Source organism: Anser brachyrhynchus, assembly GCF_964034855.1.
Source record: "Anser brachyrhynchus genome assembly, chromosome: 1".
Lineage (NCBI taxonomy): Eukaryota > Metazoa > Chordata > Aves > Anseriformes > Anatidae > Anser > Anser brachyrhynchus.
This window is the reverse complement of record NC_137694.1, coordinates 157,625,341-157,649,836: the sequence shown is the minus strand read 5'-3', so window position 1 is coordinate 157,649,836 and position 24,496 is coordinate 157,625,341. Positions and strand designations below refer to the sequence as shown.

General features: G+C 36.2%; 1 protein-coding gene and 1 long non-coding RNA gene across 5 annotated transcripts in view; one reads left to right on the top strand and one right to left on the bottom strand.

The window, feature by feature from the left end:
* LOC308188347 overlaps positions 1-2,164 on the bottom strand; it is a 107,802-nt gene extending 105,638 nt beyond the window's left edge. For 2 of the 3 annotated variants that reach the window (XR_013945429.1, XR_013945430.1), the window contains exon 1: positions 1,105-2,164. This is a non-coding gene — a long non-coding RNA (uncharacterized lncRNA). The remainder of the gene's footprint in view (positions 1-1,104) is intronic. The other variant, XR_013945431.1, reaches the window with a different exon arrangement.
* Positions 1-24,496, top strand: part of GPC6 (glypican 6) — an 807,879-nt gene that overhangs the window by 702,345 nt on the left and 81,038 nt on the right. The gene's annotated exons all lie outside the window — the stretch shown is intronic.

Genomic DNA, 24,496 nt, shown 5'->3' with positions numbered 1-24,496 from the left:
ATGGGGGGACAGGGGTAATAACATTATCTTCTACTACAGCACTCTGAGGGAGATGCTCAAGCCCACTTGCTCAACTTTCCTAGACATTCTAATGGTAAAAAAAGGCTACGTTGCACAAAAGAACCAAGTCTGAAAAGTTTTTTTGTTCCTTATTTCTTTCTCTTAAATAAACACAGATACATTTCACTGCATCTTGGAAATTCATGAAAAAACAATATCACTTACTTATTGCAGAATGGTAATGAAGCTTAGCATTTGCTTCTATGGTGAAATGTAGAAGGATAATTATACTGACATTGTAGGAAGAGCCTAACTCACCAAGCAGGAGAAATTCAAAAATTACTCAGAAATAAAAGCATCCATGCAAAGAAATGTATTGGTAAAATTATCCTACTAAACATCATCAGAATGACAAGTCATCTTTTCTTGGATGCAGAAATCTGTTTCAGGATAATCTGATAATTTGGAGATGAGGTTAAATCAAGCCCTAGGATTCAAGTGCTCATGAGCATGGTCCAGCTGAGGCCAGCATCTGAATATTGCACTTCATAATGGTTTCTGCTTGGAGTGTGGAACATCTTATGTGAAGTAATGATTAATTCTTAAAAGAAAGAAAAAAAAAAAAAAGATAAGGAAAAAGAAAGGAAGGAATAGCTATTAAATAGAATTAAATTATGCTGGTAGATAAAGTATAGGAACATGAGTTTGTAGACTGATCTTTCTGGAGCTGTATGTTAGAAACAGGTAGATAAATACTCTAATTAAATTAGTACGGTAATATGAAACATCTGAATGCGAGGATCTTGGGTGGTAAATCAGTCTCAGTTAATCATAATCATGTCTGATACTACTGAGCATCATTTAATGGTATTTTAAGGTTCATTTTATATGAATAATAAATAGGGTATAGTAAGATGCATATTTAAATGATTTTACTTTAAAAATTCAGTACCACTTTTTTTGTTTTACAACAGTTTTGGAATAGAATGTCTAATAAAGACATCCTCAGATTTTTATTTTTAACACATCAGTATAAGTATCATACCTCTTCATCTTTGCTATTGTTAGGCTAACACCAGTTATAGAAATGTCAGTAGTTGCTACCTGTTTCTTTGATCAGTCAGTTCAAAGTCTGGAACCTCGGTCACCTTGGCTGTGGCACACATCCTTCCAGTTCTTTCTCCCTCTGCGATCAAGCTTACCCACTTCTGTGCCCTAACAGTTCTTGTGCTCTCCAGTGCTCTCAGATCAGCTAAAGGAACTGAGTATGTGTCCTGCAAACTGGCACCACTCCCTGGAGTTTAAATCAAGGGTCTCTTATTCTAGCTGTCCTAATAGCTATACTAGTCCCAATGAGAGAGAGAGAGAGTATACAAGGCATTGAAAACTGTATAAACCAAAATCAGTTAGAACAGAAATCTGCTTTAACTGTCGAGGAAGTAATGTAACGTGCACCTCCTGTAGAATGCAAGATCATTTAACTTCACATGGAAGAAGTGAAGATGCATATGCTATTTTCACTAGACACAGATAATTTTGTGTTTTATTCTTCTGCAGCAGAGTCTGAACTTGAAGTGGTTCAAGTGAGATGAGACAAGCTCTCTGGACAAAAGAAAGATAAAGGTGAAACACAAAGTAGCATATCATTTCCAAAACAATCTCACAGCATCCCATTGGAGTGCTGTCATATCCCATGTTAACTTATCTATTCTAATTGACTGTGTCCTGGCTGTCTTTGTGTTAGTACAATCACTGATATTCTTTAGAGCATTCAGGCTAGATTTAAACATCAAACAGAATCTAATACAGTTGTGTTTTTATCACTTTTATGTCCCTTCACCTTCAAGGGTAACCAAAAACAGTTGAGATTCATGTTTTCCAATGTTACATTAGAGATCCTCTGAAAATATCTGAGTAATGACCATGCATTTTCTGAATAACTCTGTCATCTCACTACTATCAACAACCTCACTACCATCAACCTGGGTAGCAGAACAGCTCTTCAGAATACAAACAGCTGGTCTTAAGAGCTCTGCTATAAAGGAGAAAATATTTTGGATAGTATGTAGTTAAACAATATTTCAATAATATAAAATATGGAACCACACTCAAGGTGTGATGTGTTTCATCAAACCTATAATTTGTTGCACAGGCAACAAAAAGCTTTTAGATGCAAATTGTAACTACTTACATAAATTGGCCCTATAATGTTACCAAAATACAAAAAAAAAATAATAACACTGCCTCTACAACCTGTATACTAAAGCAGACACTTGTTCAGAAGCCCATATGAAATCACTCAGCTCTACATCAAAACTGTAACATTGGCTGATGTTAAATGCTCTGTAAAGCTTTGGCTTCTCCAACTTGAAAAGGCTTAAGTAAAACTAAATATGATACAAAACAGGACAAAGAGAGTGAACAAAGAAATAGAAATTCCTCCATAATAGGAATGACTGTATGGACTAAAACTCTTCAGCTTCAAACAAAGACAATTCCAGGCAGTAATTGTAGTGATCTCTAAAACCCTGACAAGCAAGGAGAAAATGCATAGAGAATTTATTTCCTGTCTTTCATAATGCAAGAACTGAGAAATCTCTGATGAAATCAACAGGTAGCAGATTGCAGATAAGCAAAAAGGAGTGTTTTTCCACACATTGCATGGTTAAGCTTCAGATCTCAATGCCAGGTGGTGTTGTCATTGCCAGAAAAGTTTACATGCATTTAGAAAGGAGTTAAGCAAATGCACAAAAGAAAAAGCAGGTTAGGGCAGTCAAATACAAAGATACTTGTTTGGCAGTACAGCAACTCAGGTGTGTTTTGGCATGTGCCTGACTTCTCTTTCATGCTTTCCATGACATCTGCTACTAGCCACTGCCAGAGAATAGTGTGTTTGGTCAGACATTGGTCTGTCCTGATACAGTTCCTAAAACTACCTTAAGCATCCACAAAACTTAAACCAACTACTTGTTTATTTAATGTTATATAGATCAGTGTAGCCATTGTATATGTGTTGTATATAGTAATAAACAATCTTTCTGTATCAGCTTTCACTTGTGTGAAACTTATTAACTCTTCCATTATACCCCATCCTGTTTTCTACTTCTACGCTATTTGAATACATATGGCTCCTTCCACTAATAATAGTGGGAAACAATGATGTTAATCCTCATGTACATGTGCAGAACAAGAGACCCCGTGGCCTGTTATCATGGAGAACAATATGACATTACTAAACTGTGAAGTAAACCTATAAAATATTAATTACGGATTGATTTATTCTGGCTGGGATTCAACATTAATGGTTCCACTTAATGTTATCTAGTCTTTTGATATTATCTCAGAAAGAAGTTGTAGAGGAAGTCATAAATGGAACTGTGGAATATGCCTTAACTCTTCACCTCTAGAAAATCTGGGTTCAAATTCTAGTTGTCCCATACTGATGTGACTTGTTTCAGCTTGTACAATAGTGAATGTTAGTGTAGATCATAAAACTACTACACAACATTTGATGAAAAGGGTGAAGTTCTTCACTATGAGTCACTGGAACAGGTTGCCCAGAGAAGCTTGGATGCTCCATCCTTGGAGGTGTTCACAGCCAGGTTGGATGGGGCTTTGAGAAACCTGGTCTGGTGGGAGGTGTCCCTGCCCATGGCAGGGAGTTGGTATTAAAAAATCTTTAAGGTCTCTTCCAACTCAAACCATTCTGTGATTCTATGATTCTATGAAGTCTGCTGTATGTCAAGACTGCAGTGGTTAAGACTGTTAAATGGTTTTGTTTGAACAGTGGTTCTCAAATGAGTTTGGAAACAGAGGGCTTCTCAAAGTGACTAAAGTGAGGTGAAACACAGACACCTTTATCAGTATCCTGTGTTGATATAAAAAAGGAAGTAAGCAGTATACAACTTCATATACTTTTGTTTCTTATTTCTTGCAGGACTTTGTGTGATGAAAAGAGTAGACGTTAATGTTACAACATACTTAGTACTTTTGTTAGCACCTATTGAAATACATGTGATTGTTTAGTCTGGAGCAAAGGAGGCCGAGGGGAGACTTTATCATTCTCTAAAACTACTTGAAAGGAGGTTGCAACAAAAAGGGTCAGTCTCTTTTCTCTGGTGACAAGTGATATGACACAAGGGAAAGGTCTCAGGTTGCTCCAGAGGAGGTTTTCACCTGAATTTCTTCATGGAGAGGTGCTCAAGCCTTGGAACTGGCTGCCCAGGGAAGTGGTAGAGTCCCCATCCCTGGAGGTATTTAAGAGATGTAGACATAGCACTGAGGGTTTAGTGATGAAATTCAGCAGGTCAGGTTGATGGTTGGAACTGATGATCTAGTAGATACTTTCCAACCTAAATGATTCTATGATTCTATGATACTGAATAAACCCCAAGTCCCATTTTCTAGGCATTTGGCTGAGATACATTTTATAGAATAGCTGCCCTAACTTGTCCTCCCTAAGGACATTCTTGTAGTTTCAGTGGCATGCAAACACACCGTGCAGCGCCATAGGAGCTTTGCATCGTACATCCACTGGTCTTTGAACAAATCTGTACCATACCAGTGCAAGCAGATGTCTCAGATCCTTTGTCATCCAGACTGGGGACCTGTGGGAATGCCCCATGACTCTCATTTGACCACATCTTTGATTTTCTTTCCATGTAACCAGGGAATGGAGGAGGACCCACTGCAAGCCTGAGGTTTCTCTTGGGGTGGAACTGTGGGATGTAGCCCTCAGATTACAGATGCAAGACGCAGAACCTGAGAAACATCTTGGTTTCAGATCAGGCTTACTTCTCCTTCATAAGAATTAGATAAGAATTAGAGGTAGTTTTAAAATGTGTCTGGAAAAAAAAAAAAAAAGCCAAGATGAACAAGCACACACCTCAGTGACAGAGTGATGTGTAACAAATTGTGACATGCTTTAGCTGAGTAGAACCTATGCCACACAAAGTCATCTATAAGCATGCCTTCCCTGAGGATGCAAACTGAGTATAGAGTACTCCAATCCAGGAGCTGCATGCCTGTGTTAACATGGCAATGCATGAAGCTGGTCTGCCCTATCTTCATTTCTGAGCTCTGATGGCGGGAGCTTGGGTCTGCCCACATCAGACCTGTGAGGATGCCCTAGATCTCCCTCTAAGCAAAACTGCATAACCTTCATTTTAATAGACACCAAGAATGAAAGACTTTTTAAATTTTGATGTTCCTATGTAACTTAAACAGGATCTGTTTGTGGACTTTGTTTGTTTGTTTGTTTGTTTCCCTTATTTGGCAACGCTTTTATACACATATAAAGACCACACTGTGATTGTTAGTATAAATTTAAACACTTTAGACAGGATCTGGGCTGTGAATTGAGGGAAGACAATAAATAAAGAGGTAAATCTCACATTGTGAGATTCATATGTCTCTTCCTTTTGCAGATTGTTCTTTGTTATTTTAGTTCATTGCTTTTACTATATATCTAAAGTGCTAGGTTTTCTTTCTAATACTAGCAACATTATTTCTTTTTTGTTGTTGCAAAAGTAAAATGCTCTAAGACAATACAAGTGATTTAAGGCCAATGGAAAAAAGCACTAGTACTTTTCTCCATTCTGCCACTAAAATTAATGTATTGGTTTTAAACTTTGCCAATGTCAAGAAGACTGGCTTTAGAGTAAAGTTAAAACATTTACATAGAAGAAAAACTTGATGAGGAGTTTGTGTGTACAAATTATCTTAACTGTTCCTGTACGAAAGTAAGCTGCATAACAATGAGTAAAGAATCATAGAATCAGAGAATGGTTTGGGTTGGAAGGAACCTTAATGATCATGCAGTTCCAACCCCCCTGCCACAGGCAGGGACACCTCCCACTAGATGAGGTTACCAAGAGCCCCATCCAACCTGGCCTTGAACACTTTCAGGGATGGGGCATCCATTTGAGAATATTTATTTTTTAAATGTTGGTATTTCATCAGCCATTTAACATAGCCTGTGCAAGGAAAAAACGAAAGCGTTAGATTTACCTGATTGTGAGAGTTACCTTTCAAACATGAAGTAACTGAACAATTAAGCAGATAGCTTCAACATAAATTGAGTGTGTAGACTGAGACCCTCAGTGTGTATATTTTACTTGAAATTTTAAAAGACGGGAAATATATATATATATATTTTTTCAAAAACAGGCTTATAATGTAGTAAAGTAGAAATTCTATGCTTCAGTTTTGCTATTAAAAAAGAATATTTGGAAAAAGCTTTTAAGCCCATATCTGCAAAATAATATAGGAAAGTATTATTATTTTAATATATATGAGTCTATAGATTCTTCATTTTTTCTCCTAAAATGTCTTTTCTTTTTAATCATAGAAAAATTACTGTGGAATGAAACTATAGTTAATTAAATGCAATACATCTTTAATCTTAATTTTTCATGAGTTTTATTATGAACTTTCTATTAAGAGAAACTGGGAATGGCTTAAATGACAGTAGGTAATTAAAAGTTGTACTCTGTGGCATTATTTATTTTTGGTTTTGCTTATCTTGCTCTTATAAAATGTACACTGTTATGTCACTGAACATTTGCACTGAAAAGATTTTTAAATGATTTGTGATAATTAAACTTCAAGATAAAATAACTTTATGATTTTAACCAGTATTTTTTAACCTCATATAAAACAGGTAGTGACTGCAAGATAAAGAACATTTCATTCTACTAATTAGTTTCATATTTTACAAATAGTATTAAATTACCTGGCATAAACTCCAGGATCAAAAAAATAATTAAAAAATAATAATTAAAAAATAAAAATAAAAGTAGTCCTGTGTTGTTAGTTGTGGTATATGGATGGAAATCTTTTGTGTTTATTGCACAAATATATTATCCAGAATTCAAATTCTGTTTCTCTAGAAATCAACAGGAGATTACCTAATCATTTAAGCAGAGGCAAATTTTATTCTAGGATTAGATCTACAGCTGTTATAATGTAAATGTACTGTAGGTTAGAGTGCTCACTCCTGAAAACTGTTTTTCTCTTCTTGCTTTACAATTTCTCCCAGTCAAAAGATACTCCCACTAAATCTCTCTTGAGGTTCTCAGACTTCAGGAAATCCCAGCCAGACTATCTTAACCGCTCACTTTCTCCATACACAAAATTACTAGTCTTCTTTCATGCAGTTTTGCCCGAATTATTACAAGAAATTTCTCCTCTTCCTGTTCAGCCATGCAGAACAGCCCTTTGTAGCTTGTTTCTGATAGTAGTTCAGAGCTTGTCTCTTATCCTGCTTTCTTGGTGCTCTCCCATTGTGCTACTTGTCATTTTGACATCTAATAGGAAATCCTCTATGCCAAACAAAGTAATGCTATTATTATTTATTCACTGTGAGTTTTTTCAAAAAAGTTGGCCTGTCCTTTTCATAAAGTGCTAGTTCAAGAAAGAATTCCTTGTTAGCTCCTTTTCACCCCAAAGAACTTTCACAGTATTTTTCAAAGTGAAAGAGTCAAAACCATTTGCATGCAAATATTTCAGTAGAAAAACATGATTGCATGTTTATATAAATTACTATTTTTGCTTATGAGTGAGTAAACAAAGAGGAAGTACAGAGCCAAGTAGTTCAAACAACTGTATGCAGAAGAGCTTCAAATGGCATCATTTTAAAGATAGAAAAATATCTCTATTGTAGGCAGATTCCTTTGGTTAGATAGACCAGCTTTTTGCAAATTATCCTCTTTTTACAGAGGACTGTCTACTCCATTCATCCTTCAAAAATTTCTTTCATGGAGCAATGTTCACTTCAGACTTCAATTTAAATTATAACAGTAACCATTATAATTTCTCCATATTATTTACTTGCATTCCAACTAAAATGAAAAAAAAAATCCCAGCCCTACTACTATACACATACATGCAAACAGACATCACCAATTCCCATCACATCATCTATTATATATCTGCATTTACAAGCTCCCTCCCAGAAGTCAATGTTGTGAGTCTTTAATATGTCGGCATTGACACTAACAACAGATTTTTCTCCAGCAATGATGGTTTGAGAGAGCTTGTAAAGCATTTTCAATGACACAAAAATCCATATTTTGCAGAGAAATTGCCCTTCCTTTAAAAGTTTTATGCACTTCTTGCTTGTAAAATTCTGAGGAATGCTAGTGCAATGCATTTAAATAATCAGCATTAAATGAAAGAGATTAAAAATATTGCAAGAATTACGTTTGTTAGTTTGCATTTAAAAAGCAAATTTAAAATGCTTATAGGTTACTTTTTATCATCAAGATTTTCTTTTATATTACAAAATAATATACGAACATCTTAACATATAACAACCTATTTTAAAGTTTAAAATCTGAAGTTAGAAAAATGCTTCTGTGTGAGACTGTAAAAAATGACTTGCAGACAGATTAAACTGTGGTCTCAGCTGTTTAATATGTGTGGGGTCAGCACAGAGGTAAATTGTGAACAATATGTCTGATTCAAAATCCAAAATGGCTGCCATACATACTTTAAAAAGCTGAACTTGATAATGATATATATCAAAAATACAAACAAACAGGAGTAGTGGCAATACATGTTCTTCCAGCTCAATAGATAGCTCAGAATATATACACATAGTGTTATTTCCCTGATCTTAGGAGGAGGTACACTAGTATCATCTCGTACATTTTTCCCCTTAAAAGAGAGAAAAATACTTAAGTATAAAAATAATAATTAAAAATATGTTTAAAATTTGTTTAAACTGAAAGTTTAAAAGGATGAAAAAATGAAATTGTTCAACTTCTAACATTATAATAAAATACTCAAAATATTCCAGTTGAAAAAGCTATTCCCATTTGTCTCTGTGCTGCAATAAGTACACAGTGAGAAGCCTTTTGGTTTAAAAGAACAATGTTTTGTCATGAACTTCCATGGCACAATTGATTTTTTCTGTAGTGACGAAAGCAGCGTAGGGAAAACAAACAAACAAACAAAAAAGTTTCTGGTTTTAGATACGGTGCAAAAAAAAAAAAATTTCAAATAGGACACTATTAGACTAAGGTTTTGATGTTGATGGCTTTTCTACGATGCTCTAGGTAGGCTTGTAATAACAAGGCAGAGTTTTTAATATCAAGACATTTGATATTACAGCAAAGAACTAACTATTGTATTTTGAGGTAGTATATGGTGATGTACTCAAAGTTTTTATTCCTTAAATTTATAGCACTTCTTTAAGAGTTACAGATTTGGAAAAATAATAATTTGAAACATTACTTTCACTTCCCATCTTTTTTTTATTTAACAATAATTTTTTGGGCTGTGTGTGCGTAACTCTCTTCAACACGTAGAGGTAAAGCCTACCGTTTTGAGTGCCCACTTTAATGTTAATAGAATTACTTTATGAACATAAGTTAGAGAATAATATGACCCATTCTGTTTAATGTTCTGCTTCTTTAGTGGATAATAACTTTACCAGACCATCTGTTTTCAATAAAATATTTATAAGTATACATAAGAAAAAGAGAGAGAGAGAAGTAGGACACTACAAATATAGAGATCATATGAGGACCACTTTAATAATGCAATATATTTAAAACTTTTTGGATTAAACATAAGTATAGATTGAAATTTTGTCTTTGAAAGGCAGCTTCTGAAAAGGGTTTTATTTTATGACCATCAATACATGCTAAAGGATTTTCTACCTTGTGACTTTTTTATTTAAAAACGAGAAGAATCTCAGCAGTAATACTGATCTGATGTACACATAAAAGAGAAGTTAGGGGGCAAATCAACATATTAATATTTTTAAGAAAATGGTCAATCTACATGGCTGCTCAAGATAATTAATTGATTTAAAGGAGTTCAAAAGCAGGGCTGCCAGTACTCAGTCAGTAAGGAAGCTGATGTCTACTTCACAGCTTGCACCTAGATTTTAGGTATTGATTTAACTCACAGCATATATTCCTTATCTAGACAGTGTAGAAGGTGGCTCTGAAAACCTCCCGAAAAAAATCTTACCAGTAGTGTCTTGGCTGTGGTGTCTTGGCTGATGCAGAGAGGGATCTCCCTCTGGAGACCTCCACTCCCCATATATTTATCAAAGAATTCATTAGCTAGAAGTATGGAACCACAGGGGAGGATTTGCAGAGCAAACCAGTTGTGCATTTCACAGCTCTCCCCTGGTCCTGAGCACCAATACCCACGAGTTCCGGGGTTGCAATGGATGTGGTCCCGAGGTACTTTTTCCAGTACAGCTTCCACTCAAAGGGATACAGTTTGTGCACCCACAGCCAACACCACAGGATGAACCAGTACACTAACTTAAAGCAGGCAAGGAATGCACTTATAAAGAGTAATCATGATTCAAACTAAAAAGCTAATATAACTGCATCCACTGTAGCTGAACAGTCTCATTGGACAGTTAAATCTGTGCAAGCTGGTTACCTAACTGAAGACTACATTTCATTTACTTGTTCAAAACTAAAAATTTTGTGGCTGAAATTTCAAATATTTAACAGAACTAACGAAGAGATTGGACTTCAATTTCTCTTTAATACTTATTAATAATGTTATTAATTTTAGAATAAAATCATCTCTCTTTTTGTATCATTCTTCAGGTCTTTTTGTTTCATGACCTAAGGAAAGGAATATCAAAACTGTATGTAGTGTGTGATCAGACAAAGTTAGCTTCAGTCAGCAATACAACAATTTCCATACTCATTTACAGTATTTGAAATGAATAACAAAGTTCAATGTTGTACAGAAGTACATTCTGGAACTTTGTTCTTGGGTACCTTACAACCCAGACTCCCTCTACTTTGCAGAGAGCCATTTTCCCTCTCTCCTTTCAGTGGGCAGTAAATTTAGCAAAAAGAATCCTCAGAGGGGTTCCGAGTGGTTTTATGTACTTTTTAGAAATTACCTCCTACATTTTGCAGTAGACCCATTCTGGAAGGAAACATCTTTGTATTACGTAGTGCCTATATTTCTTCCATTTCTTTTAGTCAAACCATCTCTCCCTTATATCCTCCTTCAGACACAATCATTCTAACGGCATATCCACATATCCAAAAAAAAAAAAATTTAGTTTTTTTAAAATAATCATCTATGATGCTTGTCCTCTTGCTGGGGACAAAAACAGGAAAAAAAAAAAAAAGAGAGAGAGAAAGAAAGAAAAGAAAAAAAAAAAGGCAAGAAGCTTTTTCTCTTTTAAAGAGCTTCAAGTGGCAACTGAATCTACAGCAGAAAGGCAAAGTGGTATGTGATAACTTAGTTGACAACACTTTCTTTCTTCATTCTCTACCTAGCCTCTGTTTAATTAACAGATCATAGAAGGAGAGAAAAAGGAATGAGAGACCTGAAATTGTCAGAAATCCAAGGGCTGCAGCTCTCGCACAGAAACAGCTGTTTCTTCTGAAAGTATCTGTAGTTTGTATGAAGATGGAACTAACATGATAGGAGAAGGTTGGCACATATTATTTGCAAACTGGGGCCTTACTTGTCAATTTGAAGAACAGATTAGTCTATGAGTAGAAATGTGATTTAACAGGAAAAATCAAGAGGGCAGCTGACTTTCTGCCTGCCACTGCATTGCTGAGCAGCACATTCTCATGGCACTCTTGCTGTGCTCCTCTAGCTAACTTAGCTCAAATAGACATAGTATTTGGTTAAAGTCAGGCCATTGCTTGAATGTTAAAAATAACCAGTAAAATAAATTGGAAATAGCTCCATGCAGTCACTGGTGTCAGTGGTTTTCTAATGCATGCACTAATTTAGTCCAGTTTCAAATCTGGGTACTTCAGTTCAGAGCTTAAGTTTAAGCATGATAAATCAAAGCACAACAGAAAGACAGACTTGAGATGGGATGGAGAAGGAAGAGGTGTGATGGCTTTGGACTGAGCAGGGGTTTGCAGGGAGGCACACCATATCAACTGTCAGTACAGCACTTGTGGAAGGTCCCACACTGAATGACCTCAGGGTTGCTGTGAAGCTGCTGAGCTCTGAGTCACAGCCTCACATGGGTAAGGAGCACACTGGAAATGTGCAGAGGTGTGCTTGAACTGCTGAGGCCACGGGGGGTTGAGACCTGCACATGAACAGGGGAAATGCTGAGCTGTTCCCACACGCCCACCAGGGAAGGAAGAGCAAGAGTGGCCGGGTGCTACTCTGGCACAGGCTCATAGGGCAGCGAGGGAGAAAAGGACATAAAGAAATGCCTGATGTTGCACTCAACATTGCCAACTCAACGCAGGAAGACAGTTGCTTTTGGGGTCAGTGGATGAACTTTCAGAGGTGGTGATGCCAGGGCTCCTGGCCATTTGGATGCCCCTCATTAGCTGGGCTCCTAGGGTGGTATATCAAGGAGAAACATGCAGAAGCAGCTTTTCCTGGTCCCGGATACTAATTCTCAACTCTTACTCTTCTCTTTCTCTGTGCCTTCACTGTCATAAAATTGGAAGAAAATTTATATTTATTTAATATTAGTCTCTTTAAAGTGCAAATAGAAGGGATCTTATATAACCAATGGATCAGTTTGCATTTGTGTTGGTGACACGGATCTTTTGACTTCCTCCTTGTACATGGGTCACAAATTCAGCGCCTGCTCACGTTGTCTTCTGCCTGCAGTTAATGATGTGCCTAGTTGGAAAAGTGTTGCAGAGTGGTCATTTAATTCATTTGGATCAAAGTCTACACCTCATATGTTCAATCAGAGTGAAAGTGTTTGTCTGGATGCAGTTTTCAGTAATCACTAGGGATAATGTACAAGCAATCCATCAGTGCTAGAAGTTGTTCTTTAGAGGCCCTCTCAGGGCCCTGAATTGCTTATCATAAGCAGAATTGATGTATTACATTTTGTCCCCAGTTTTTCTAAAAACTTGCAGAGCCATTTCTGGAATTATTCCAATATAGCAGGCTTGTAACTACCTTTGAGTCAAGGTCATATTGTGTAGTTAGGGTTCTGATATCTTACTATAACTTAAAACAATCACTGCATTCCTCCTGCAGCCTTGGCCAGAGAAAAATGTACACCCACACGTCCCAAGTTCTGCATGCACGGATACGCACCAAAGCTCAGCTGCAAGAGCTATCATTGCTCAACTCAACGCTTACATTGCAGTGGTTTTTTCATTGTAAATCCACTGAAGAGGAAAAAAAAATCAGAACTCTACACCCTGAAATCCTCCGTGAGCAGAAGTTAGATGACTTCCTCTCACTCCCCTGCCAGTGTGTCTACACATCAACATCCATAAGGACTAAAAGAGTGGCTGAATTTTTGTATCCATTTGGAAAAATCTAGGCCTAGACTAGAAATGTCTAGTCCTGACACCTCAGGATCTCCCATCTCTAAGCAGGTGTTGATGAGACATTATGAGGCTTCTCCATCATGAGGCAGGGATGTTCTGCCACCTGGCCGCAGAGAGCTCCTGCTACCCAATTCTACAGTGTGTGTAGTCTCCAGGATAATTGCTCCATTTTACAAATTATGAATCTGAAACCATTAACTTATTATTTTCTGTAGCATTTTCCCCCTTTATGTGGGTAGTAGTCATAAATCATAATAATGCACAAGCAAAAAATGAATTGCAAAATGCAGTATTCAAAGGATAGAAACACCATCTTTTGACCAGCTTCCTATCCACCTTCTGTACTGGACTTGTGCACTGCTTAATTTTAAGCAGCATAAATAATCAGACCCTGCAAATGCACAGAATAGGCCAATAACATATCATGTGGATAAAATTGTTATGTCCTGTCTTACATTCCTGAAGCCATCCAGTCTCTTATAAATTTAGCAAAAGAATAGAAGAATAAATTTCAGTAGATTTCACTTGCCAAATAGATCTAAGACAAACTGTGAACAGCAAAACATAGCCACCAAATGGCTTTTGGGGCCTGTATTCTTACAGGGCTGGAAGTTTCTGCTTGAATTCATAAATGTACTGTATTTTTTTTAATTTATTTACTAGGTACTAGGAATTAGCAAATAGATAGTGGTGTTTGCAGTCAGTGTGTAACTGTGTGTCTAGAAGGTTTATTTACTTGCACTTTCAATTATGAAATATATATGCATGCTGGTAGATGTGCGTGCATGTGCATATATATGTATACAGTCATATGTACATAAGGCATGGTCCCGCAAAATAAAAGTGCATCTACATCCAGATATGTAAAAGTCCATTCTTTTCTATAGAAATAGTTAATATAAATGGCTAAATCCTCAATAATCTAAATGATTAGAAATTGTCTCACCAAAGTCTATATACGGAAGGCATTATTTTATGACCTTTCCCTGCACATTTCAGCTTTATATAATATATGAACAAGAGCAGACTTTGCAATTAAAGATCGTTGATCTTTGATCTTTTTTTAAATGAATAATGACAGTTGGAGGAAGGATCTCATGACATGCACCAATAATTGTATATTAGGGACAGCATGAAACACAAAATAAGAAAAGCATTCAAAAAAGACATTACATTTTCTAAAAGTGTCACAAGACAGACGGATCGTCTGTTGGGCGAAGCCCTCTGTTCTGCAGTTCTGTGCTGCAGAATTCATCAGCCCTGGCTAGAGAGATGCCTTACTTAACAGCTGCAAGACATTTATCCCCAAAACATAGCCCTGTTCCATGTTCTCATTCCTAGTCTGCTGTATGCAGCCTGCTTTGTTTTCCAGCAATGTCCTGGCTCCTCTGCTAGTTAACACTAACCATGTGGAATGGCTCTTTTCTGAGAGATGAAGCTGATGTGAGGCACTTTGGGTGGCCCTCCCTCCCTTGGATGCACTTTTCTCCTGGCTTATCTGCAATAGAGAAAGATTTGTCATCCGTATGCCTTGGAGCGCACTGCAGAGAGGCCTGTTATACGAAGCTTAAGGGGTGGAAGACACCTGTCACTTCTAACAATTTGATATGAAAACAAACACACTGACCTAGAAATTCAATACCCTTGGATATGTGTTCTCTTATACTTCTCCACTATCTGGAATAAAAGGGGTGTATATTCTTTCTCTTGCTTCAAACTCAGTTAAGATCTTGATAAATAAAATGTCTTTCTGGTGACTGAATCCAATTTGTGTGTGAGATTGTGATATTTCAGGGAAAATGAGACCTGAAGGAAATTACTGGTAATTTTCTAACAAAATTAAATGCATTGTAAAGCTTGCAGTGATATCTGAGGATTTCTTCAATGCATGACCCAAGAGGAAAAAATGCAAGTGCCTACAGAGACTTTTTTCTTTCCCCTAAATTCTGCTTAAACAATCTGCTTCTTACCATAGGAAAAAAGTTCCATACATTTCAGATAGGTCTGTCATTATCTTATTTCTCGCACCATCAAGCAGAGTTTTGGATAAAATGGAACTGGAGATATCCATACATAATATTGTCCATTTTTGAGAGGAAGGAAAGACATACAAAGCATGCAAAGACATATTTGTTCCTTGATAACTCATCTAAGAGCTCAGAAAGAAAGTGAGCAAGTGATTGATACAAACTGACTAGCTAAACAACTAAGCTGAATGTGAATAAGGGTATTTTATCTGATTGTCAAAGGCATACATCTAAAGCAACACGGTGTAATATTTTTTGTAAGTAAATCCATAAAAATTCTAATCAAAGAGGATGCCCTAATGGTAAAGGGATAAATAACTGCATAATGACAGTATTTATCAGAGAGGTAAGATTCTTCCAAACAACATGAGACTCTACAAAGCAACCACATTCCAGAAAAGATACCTGCATCGTAAATAAAAATAAAAATAAAAATCCTTGTCTAAATCGAACAAAAAGGTCCAGAACAAGTGTGTCTTTAGTATCCTCTGTCCCCATGAATAATTGTTTTGTTCTTTAGTGTTGAAAGGATTGAATTTACTCTTATCCTTCCCCAGTATAGCAGATTTTTTTTTTTTCTAATCAGTCAGAAGTATCTATCAATCTGCTACCAAATCTGCTTACAATTTTCTCAGCCATGCAAAGTCTGTGAGGGAACTGCAATGAACACAAGCTGGTATGTAACTTGTTACTACCTTCCTCATCATTTATTGCTACACTGTCCTGCTTCTCCACAAAATCCTTAGGACTGAACATCATTTGCTGTTTAAAACAAGATGGATTTATGGTCCCTTTTTATCTTAGATACTAATAATTTTTATACCAAGCATTCATAGAAAGGTATATATCTCTCGGCATACCAAGATATATTTTTACTGATTGTGTTTTCTTTTTAGTTTATTCTGCAAAAGCATTCAAAAGCAACTTTCTAAGTGCTTTCCAAGAACAGGATGGTTACTGCAGAATAACAAAGGTCTAAGAGCAACAGTAGATGTAGGAAAGGAGCCCAAATGAAGCAGAAATTGGGCAGAACTTCATTCTTGGCTTTGTTTTCACAGTGCCCTGATGCCACCAAACCTTTTTCTGTGGCCTTTTGCCAATGATTCATGTCACTGTAATAGTTTTGGCTTTGGTTACAGCTTTCAGCACCACAGCAGTTCCCTTGTTTATAGTCATGGAAAGCAGCCTCTCTCCAATATGTTGTTCCGACTCCATCCTTCTGGGAATATTTTTGCTTGCAGTGTACATATCCCACTGTGGAGCTGTTCTACCTGTTGCAGAGGTCTGGTACATCCTCACAGTGACCGCAACCTTCCAACCCATGAAGCATGTTTCTGGGTTCACCCGTCATCTAACCCCTGCAGTCATTTATCACACTCTTTTCATCTTTTGTTGCCGACCCTGGGGTGACAGAGGCCACATGAGATCCTGAAGCAGACAGTAGCATCAGGTTGAGTACCTGTAAAAGCCACCCTAAAGAAAGCTGCCTTTGAAAAGCAACCTCCTTACCATTACCCTCATCTCTTTGGCTGCTCTACAGTAGGTCAGATCCAGCAGAAAATGAACCCCCTTGGAAGAGGAAACTGGTTTTCAACCAGCTCCTTCTGTCCCTGCAGCTCTTCCTGCACCTCCCTAAGGATGAGATTTTGTCCTCAATGGGGAGCAGAAGAACCCTTTTCAGTTGGCTTAAACTTGTTGTGTGACTGCACGCTGAGCTGGGCAGGCCCATTTGACCAATCTTCTGCCACTGCTTTCTCATTCCTAGACTGTCTCTCAGAAGTTATCTTCTAAAAGAAAATATAGAAGGCATCTGTATGCTTCAGGAGAAAGGGTGTTGCTATGGCTGGTATAAGTATTACCAAATCCTTTTGGTACTCCTTTCTGGGTGGGAGAGGTAAATAATATTACCAAGGAAATCATTATTATTTACATTATTAACTGTTATTTTACTTCATAAAGAAAAAGAAAGACCCTGTGAGATACAAAGAGGACATAAAATGTGTCTTAATTTTTCCTTTTACTGAAGTAGAAGCCAGTTGACAGGTCTTAGGAGTTTGTTTTTTTAAGTTACTGACTGTTGACAATGCAAACTGCCTGTGTAAAGATTTCCCATCCCAGCAGATAGGATCCAGTATCCAGTGCCCAGCAGCCCATCAATATCAGATGACGTAACTTTTTCCTATTTTTTCCTTGAAAAAATATATGACAAAAGTAAGCAGCATTTAAAGAAAGTGGACTTTGCTATGAGAATTTTTAGAATAGTATTTGCTTTTTTCTGCCTCCTCACTTTTTCTTCTCTTTTGAAAACATGAAAAAATTTCCCTCATAGATGCTGTCTTATTCCATTTGACACGCACTGATTTTTCTCCACCATGTTTCAAACTGAGCCAACACTGGCATGGCTCATTTTGTTTAATAGGAACAAAAATATCAACTTAATTACTACCTAGTCCTGTCATGCCAAAACATGACTATTTCTGTACCAACACTGTCAACAGATATTAGTACAGCATTGGGAATAATGGTTGTTCATTTGCTGCCGTGCACTCAGCCAAGGGGAAACGAGAGGGGTTCTTTTCTGCAAAAACTGAGAATAGGAATGAACAACCTCGTTCAAAACAAATTGTTGAAAAGATGCTTTGTGACTTTAGTAGGCCTTGGATCACGTCCCATTTGCTTGGCAGATATAAGTATTAATAATAATATTATTGTCTTAATTAAAAGTATAACATTTAAAGATGATTTTTTATATAGTTTTGCATTCAGAAAATTTGAAATCAGAGTTATTTTTGATAGCAAAACAGCATAGGGTAGAGCCTAACATTTGTTCTTGCATTCTATGTTAGTGGATCTGCATCTTCTTTATGCTTGCCTGTATGAATCTAGAATGGCTGCAGTGAAATTGGTGCTCATATCCCAGACACATAGACAGGTTAGTTATAGCAGAATTTCACCAACATGTTATTCTGGTAAGCAGAGAAGCTGGATTAAGTGTATCTGAATCTAGATTAAGAATTGCATGAAAACTGGCCTTGAGCACCAGTCAGTGGCAGAGGAGGAGTTCAAGTGGGAGAGAAACCTGATGCACTTGGGGTGAACACTGAAGACGGAATCCAATGCAAACACCTTTGCAAGAGGTTAGCACCTGCATTGTAATGCCTAACAAAATGGGTTGGGTGGGATCTCCCTCCAGAAGTCTCCAGGACTGGCTGCATCACTTCATTTAGTGTATAGGGATTCAGAGGACTGTTTTCTTAAGTGCTTAGAATAGTAGGAACAGATTAAAAGTTAGAGGGAATTGATCCCAAAACATCCCCATACGCCTCTAGTTTCCATTCTCTGGTTTTATGATATTCAGCAGTCTTATAGGGAAATATAATGAATCCATATTCACAAAGATCAAATGATCTTTCCTGTTGGAAAACACTCATTTTAGTAAATCAAAATTTCTTGAGGGAGAATTAATAGGATGGTTCCCTGGCTGCTGGCCTAGAAGCCTTGCCAATGTACAGCCAGCCAGCAATCTTTCTGTGAAGAATGTTCCATTTTTTAATTTTTCACCTTCAGTTAAAACAATTTTTTTTCCTCCTGTGAAAGTTTTAGTGGGCACAGATCCTTTATTTTCTGGCCAGCATTATCTGTGTGTTATTATTAGTATTTATGATGATTACAACTTATCAGGCTAGTGGCCTTGTGTGATGAACATTAGCTTTTATATTACTTTGACCTTCTCTAGACGGGATGAACATTTTTACTCTTGGTTTCCCAATCATTTTAAAGAACAGGACATAGATAATTTAGAAGAGTTAAGGAGCTCAAGTGTAGGATTTTACAGCATTGCGTCTATCCTATTGATTAGTTCTGTTTCATCCCTGCAATATACTTACTGCAGCTAGGCAAACATACAGAAATTGTTCTTTCCTTTCAAGAGGAGTGTCAAAACAATAAACAGATAAGTCATACCAGCTGTATTGATTTGTGACAACCTTGATGTGCACAATCATTTGGGATTCAAACATTTATCTGGGGAAAAAAATATATATATATTTGCTACATTGGGCCTTATTGGGAGAAAATGATGTTAGGCATCTAAAAATTCTCCACATAGTGGATGGCTTTTAAAAGTAATGAAATAACTGCAGTAAATTTCCATATTAATCAATAAAATGAAAGGCAAAAATCAATTTTGTCTGTGCAAGTGTGTGTGACACCTCCCTAAGAGCCACACCGTTGGGATGGATTCGTGCCAGCATAACTGGCCATAGGTTGATTGTTTATTTATGGCAAGGAAAAGCATAAAGTCAGCTTAGTGACAAAGTAGCTGGAAAGATGTTAGTGATAGGATGCCTATTTATAAATCTGGCATCAGTACCTGGGAAATGTGTGTTTCAAATCTTTATAACAATTATGGTTTCCTACATAAAACAGGGAAAATTTTTCTTTTGTTCAGAAGAACAAAAGGCAGAATTTACCAAAAGAACTAAGAAGCAGACAGATGTTCTCTGATAACCATGGCAACCATAAGGAATTTGCCACCTAGTCTTGGGATTAGCAAGGTATCATTATTGTAGCATAAAGAAACTAATAACGTTTCATATTCTATTTCCTCCTTCCTCTACTGGAATAGATGATGAACCTTAACACCTAGGCAGCCTCCCCATGCCACCCACAGTTTGACAATCTTTTCAGGGTTATAGAATGTTAAATTATAAATTGTATGGTATTTGAAAGCTTACACTTATAACTTCTGCAATGCAGTATACAAGATGATGTTTCACCATAGATTTATTCAAAAACATAAACATTTATTTGGTGTTTTGTTCCTTAATTATTCACAATACTTAATGATTATTTTGTGTTGCTTTTTTGTTGTTGTTTGTTTCTGTTTTTGTTTTGGGGGGTGGTATGATTGCTGAGCTCATGTTACAGTAGAATGATCTAATACCAATCAAAAAGCTTGTTTTTGAGTGATAATAGTAAACTCAGAACCCACCATTGCCTAAAAAAATATTTGAATTTTTTCTTATACTCATCACTTGATGCCGTTTTACTGCTCAGTCACACAGAACTATGAGGTCCTTCTCGGATTTTCTGTAACAGTCTTCATCTTACCTGTGTACTAGCGCTCTCTTTCACCTGATAATTTACCCCTATTCCCAGATAACAGATCACTTATGAAAAGGTTACAACAGTGAAATCTTAAGCATAGAGTCCTGTGGAGTATTTTTAAAAGTCTTTGGAGCAAAATCATAAGCTTTCTACAACTCAGGCTGTAAACTTAATTCTTAGATAGCTGAAGTGAATTGAAGCCCAGCCACAGAGTCACAGAAAAAGACTGGTTTAGGAAGGGACCTGTGGAGATCCTCAGGTGTTTAGTTGTTCACATGGTGAATATTTTTCTTACAGCCAAATAGAAATTTGTGCCCACTGCATCTTGTCCTGTCACTCCACACCCATGTGAAGTTCCCCCACCTTCTCTGAATCTACCTTTTAGGCACTGAAGACTGTGATGAGATATCAACTGAACCTGCTTTTTGGTGGCTGAGCAAACCCAGTTCATTCAGCTTTTCCTTATCCAAGTTCTCCAAACCTTTTGAAGAACTTATCCAAGTCATCCAAACCTTTCACCATCCAGGTGGCTCTCCACACATCTAACTCTATGAAGGGCTAGAAAAATGTTGATTATCTTGACACAGCAAGCAAGTTTCTCTATATTCAGCAGTAGCAAGAGACTATGGAGCAGTAAGTACTCAAGGAAAAGAAAAAATAGGATGAGGATAAATGTTCTTCCATAACTAATTCTCAGTAAACAGACAATAAGAATGACAAGTTTGTTAGGTTTAAGCTAGGTTCTTACAAAAGAGGATATTTTCATAGAAGGCACCACACTTATTAGCAGAGCGATTATGCGTAGACTAGATGTCACTAAAGGTTGAATTTATTTTTGAAATAACCAAAGATTTTCTTCAAACAAATTGTTTATAAAAGTGAAAAAGCATTATTTCTCAAGAAGATATAATAGATAGATCATTAATAATGTTTTCAAAACTGTGCCATAAATTCTATCAGGTTTGGAAAAAGTTCTACAACACAAAGTACTAGGGAATAGAATGAAAACCAGTGCAGAAAGTATGATCACAGTAAATGCTGAATATGTGGAGACACTTGAAATAATATGTCAAGACAGACATGGGAGTTATGAATTATAAATCAGTTGTGAAAAGAAGATAAAGAAATCAGAAGAATCAAGAGAATTGAGATGATTTTCTGAGTCAGAAATTTGGGCTAAAAAGGTACCTGCAAAACAACATTAATGAATTCCTACTTTAAAAGTTTTATTCATTCTAGACATCACAATACGAGTGAGCTCTTTTAAATAGAAATAAAGAAAAGAACAAAATACCCAAGGAAATAGTTTAAAAAATATATTAAAAAAAAGTAAAAAAGTAAGCATGGAAAGTGTGACAGCACAAACTAAAGGAGTATATGATAGATGTCTGTAAATATCCGAGAGATTTAAAAAGAATAAGAAGAAAATAATAGTACTGTTTAAGATGATAAGGAATAACTGAGTGAAATTAAGCAGAAAAAAATACACTACATAACTGGATAAATATAATGAGGTGAGGCAGACAATATAATGTCTTCCTAAAAAATAAAGATGGGAGAAACATATCTAAGCTATTTTAAAACTGTACTGGACAGATCACAAGGAAATGTATACTGTAGACTGTCATTCTGCATTGGCAGTAGAATAGCTGAAAAGATCTTTGAGATTCTACTGTCTATGACTATCAAGATAACACAAAAAATATACTCAGGATAGCTTTTCTAAGGAAAGAATGCATTAAATAAGAAATTTCAGACTGTAATTTACTATCTTCAGCCATCTGAGAATATCTCATCAAAGTAAAGTCAGAAAGATGTATGTTTTTTTCAGTATTTAAAACTGCATATCTTGAAAGAATTACAGATCAGTATATATTAACACAAATTTAAAGAATAAGCTATAGCAGGAAGCATATGGGCATGTATCAATGAGATTTATCTTATTTACTAGCTATAATTTCTGTGCCTGATGATGGAACTATTTAAACACCTCTTGGCATAAGGAAGAAGCAATAAGACAAAGATTTTATAAATGTGCTGCATTTTATTCATTGATTCATGTCAAACATTCAGACAGGATTCTCAACAACATTTGGCAACAACATTTGCTAAAAGTCCTGTTCAGAACATCTTGCATTCAGCTCCCATAGGGTAGTAGAGTCATAATAGTAGACAAGGATTATCATTTTGCATAGTCTTTGCTCCTTTGTTTTTGCATAAGTGAACAAAATAAGACATACTCTAACAACATTTCACTAAATTATTTAGAATTGCTCAAAATTATTGAAAGACAAAGAAGTGAAATCACTTTAATATGGTCATTTTTTTCAATACATGGGAGAAAATTGTGTTATGTGAAATGTTCAAAAAGCTAGTGAACCTACTGTTCAACCTACAAAATTAATTTTGTTGCTAACAGCTTCAATAAGATGACAACTGCCTGTCAATATCTTTTTCATACATATATTGTACGTTGTATTAAAGTGATTTTTTGTGCTGTTCTACATAAAAGAGAAAGTTAGAGACCATCACAGTGCAAGTGGTAAGAGGTTCTCCACTATTATTGGTAAAGAAAATGTTAGTTCATTCTTAACACTGTCAATTCATTTTTTCTTTTTTGAGGGAGCAGTAAGTGATGTTGCCATGAATCAAGATAACAGTTTACACTGTTGCAGACATGAGTTTTAAGAAAAGTAACCCACACCTCCTAAGGAAACAAAAAAAAAATTAGGAAGTCTTCAGGGGAAGACTGAGTATTTCAATGTTATATGCCAATACTTCTGTGGAGTTTAATGATAGGTGGAGGGGAAATCTGTCAATTAAGCCTCATCAGAATGGAACCATATAGTGTTCTCATATGAATAATAATGTGAAAAGGGGAATGTGGACCCTAGCAAAAATAGTAGTATTGGCATCACTGCCATGCTTTATTCTGGTTTTATGAGAAAAAATTCTTAACACCTCATTAAACATGAGGTGGCGTTTTACTTTCCCCTGCTTGATTTTTTTTAGGAAATCATAATCTAGCAGTACGAGTTTTGGCAGAGAATTACACAGACTCCTTTCCACTGTTATTATATTTCCAAAAAGTCAATATGTACCTATAATTCACTTTTCAATTTTTGTTTATTTTGTTTCATTAATTTACCATCCAACGCTCTAAAGCTTTTATGGCCATTATTTATATTCAGTGTCATGATGGAAAATTCACTGTTTTACCTACATGATTCGGTAAATACAACTCAGACTGCTGCCTTTCCCTGCCCTTGGTCAGAAGGTTGGGAAGGTATTAAACGTATTGAAGATATTGAAGGTATTGAATGAGCAGTGCTTAGCAGTCCAGCATATTTACAGTTATATCCTTTTCTAAAACTGCCTTTGCCATTCTCAAGGTCATGGTAAACCACAATTAGTCTCTCAGTCTGTTTACAACTCATTCATCTCTCTTCTCATGCAGTCCATAGGCTTGTGCATAGACAAATCCTTTGAAGCTTGCCAAATAAAATTAATCCTTACATTTTTTCACAAGAGACTATGTGAACAAATGTTTCATGTTCTTTCATTAATGTTGGATCAAATGTATGGGACTAGAAAAAATAGTAACCTCCTGGAAAAAAAAATAGATGAGATCTTTCTCCATTTTTCCTTGAAACAAGATATACCTTAGGATTTCATGAAGGATATGCAATTCAGTAATTTAGCACTTCTTGTCTCTGTAAAGAAAATATGTTTTTAGACAATTAATCCACAGACGTGTTTCTGGATTTCTCTGGGGAAAGCTCAGTCACTGCTGGGATTTCACTGATAATGTAAAAGTAGGATAACAAAGATGTGCATGAAAGGAAAAAAAAGATGTTATAGCCAAACTAACAGACAACAAAAATGCCTTTCCTTACCAACTGCCTGAGTCTTTAAAGGAACAAGATACAAAGCACCAAAAAGAAAACTTTTTCTAAACTTTTTCTAATTTTTAAATTTTTTTTTGAAAAATTTTCTAACATTTTCTTAATGATAAGAAGGTGGCAAGAGAAAGAAGGCACTGATTGCTTTTAAAGGAACTTTCTATTCCAGTCTGGTTTGGGCTGTTTTTTT